The following is a 2491-nucleotide window of genomic DNA, read 5'->3' on the forward strand; positions in this document are numbered from 1 at the left end:
TCGGAGGAAGGCTGGGGCTTCGAGCGGGAGGCCAGCCACCTGCCGGGCCGACAGGGCGGGGAGGTCGAGGCCAGGGTGCCGGACTTTCCCTTGAAGGCTGGGGCTTCGAGCGGGAGGCCAGCCACCTGCCGGGCCGACAGGGCGGGGGAGGTCGATGCCCGGCACCCGACTTTAAACTCCGAGGTGGGCAGGGGAGAGCCTGCCCTCCTCCAGTCCGACAGGGCCCCGTACGTTGAAGCCGGGCACCCGCTCTTCCTCTCAGGAGTCGACAGGGGCTCTTGAGCGACAGCCAGCCCAACACCAGTCGGCCAGGTCGGCGTGGTTCGAGGCCAGCCCACTCGGTCATCCTCTCCGAGGTGGGCAAGGGCTTTTGAGGGAGACACAGCCCAACAGCAGACGGCCAGGGCCCCGTACGTCGAAGGCAGGCAACCGCTCTACCTCTCCGAGGTGGGCAGGGGCTTTTGAGGGAGACACAGCCCAACAGCAGAGGGCCAGGGCCCCCTATGTCGAAGGCAGGCACCCGCACTCGAACTCAGAGGTGGGCAGGGGCTTTTGAGGGAGACACAGCCCAACAGCAGACGGCCAGGGCCCCGTACGTCGAAGGCAGGCAACCGCTCTTCCTCTCCGAGGTGGGCAGGGGCTTTTGAGGGAGACACAGCCCAACAGCAGTGGGCCAGGGTCCCGTACCTCCAGACCGGGCAGCCGCTCTTCCTCTCCGACGTTTCCAGGGGCTTTTGAGCGACAGCCAGCCCACCTCCAGTCCGACAGCCAGCCGTAGGTCGACGCCAGGCACCTGCTCGTCCTCTCCGACGTTTGCAGGGGCTCCTGAGCGACAGCCAGCTCACCTCCAGTCCACTAGCCCCCCGTAGGTCGAGACCAGGCACCCGCTCTTCACTTCAGACGTCGGCAGGGGCTCTTGAGCGACACACAGCCCACCTCCAGTCCGCTAGCCCCCCGTACGTCGAAGCCAGTCACTCGAACTACTTCTCCGACGTTGGCAGCGGCTCCTGAGCGACAGCCAGCCCAACACCAGTCGGCCAGGGCCCCGTAGGTCGAGGCCAGGCACTCGCTCTTCCAGTCCGAGGTTGGCAGCGGCTCCTGAGCGACAGCCCAGCCCAACACCAGTCCACTAGCCCCCCGTACGTCGAGGTTAGGCACCCGCTCTTCCTCTCCGAGGTGGGCAGGGGCTGTTGAGGGAGACACAGCCCAACAGCAGAGGGCCAGGGCCCCGTATGTCGAGGCCAGCCACTCGCTCACCCCCTCCGAGGTGGGCAGGGGCTCCTGAGCGGCAGCCTGTCCACCTCCAGTCCGACAGCCAGGCGTAGGTAGAGGCCAGGCACCCGCTTTACCTCCTTGACCTTTTCAGGGGCATTTGAGGCGACAGCCAGCCAAACACCAGAGGGCCAGCCCCCCCGTAGGTCGAGACCAGGCACACGCTCTTCACTTCAGATGTCGGCAGGGGCTGTTGAGCGACGGCCAGCCCAACAGCGGTCGCCAGGCCCCCGTAGGTCGAGGCCAGGCACTCGCTCTACCTCTCCGACTCGGCATCGACACCCTGGCCAACTCCAGACGGCCAGGGCACCGTACCTCGAGGGCAGGCAGCCGCCATTACACTCCGAGGCGGGCAGGGGCTGTTGAGCGGGTCACAGCCCAACAGCAGTGGGCCAGGGTCCCGTACCTCCAGACCGGGCAGCCGCTTCTCCTCTCCGACGTTTCCAGGGGCTTTTGAGCGACAGCCAGCTCACCTCCAGTCCACTAGCCCCCCGTAGGTCGAGCCCAGGCACCCGCTCTTCCTCTCCGACGTCGGCAGGGGCTCTTGAGCGGGACACAGCCCACCTCCAGTCCGCTAGCCCCCCGTACGTCGAAGCCAGTCACTCGCACTACTTCTCCGACGTCGGCAGGGGCTCCTGAGCGACAGCCAGCCCAACACCAGTCCACTAGCCCCCCGTACGTCGAGGTTAGGCACCCGCTCTTCCTCTCCGAGGTGGGCAGGGGCTGTTGAGCGACACCCAGCCCAACACCAGTCCACTAGCCCCCCGTTCGTCGAGGTTGGGCACCCGCTCTTCCTCTCCGAGGTGGGCAGGGGCTCCTGGGCGACAGCCAGCTCACCTCAGCTCACCTCCAGTCCCACTAGCCCCCCGTACGTCGAAGCCAGGCACTCGCCCTACTTCTCCGACGTCGGCAGGGACTCCTGAGCGACAGCCAGCTCACCTCCAGTCCACTAGCCCCCCGTACGTCGAAGCCAGGCACTCGCACTACTTCTCCGACGTCGGCAGGGGCTCCTGGGCGACAGCCAGCTCACCTCCTGTCCACTAGCCCCGCGTACGTCGAAGCCAGTCACTCGAACTACTTCTCCGACGTCGGCAGCGGCTCTTGAGCGACAGCCAGCCCACCTCCAGTCCACTAGCCCCCCCGTACGTCGAAGCCAGGCACTCGCACTACTTCTCCGACGTTTTCAGGGGCTCCTGAGCGACAGCCAGCCCAACACCAG

Source organism: Lytechinus pictus, unplaced genomic scaffold (genome assembly GCF_037042905.1).
Source record: "Lytechinus pictus isolate F3 Inbred unplaced genomic scaffold, Lp3.0 scaffold_310, whole genome shotgun sequence".
Classification (NCBI taxonomy): Eukaryota; Metazoa; Echinodermata; class Echinoidea; order Temnopleuroida; family Toxopneustidae; genus Lytechinus; species Lytechinus pictus.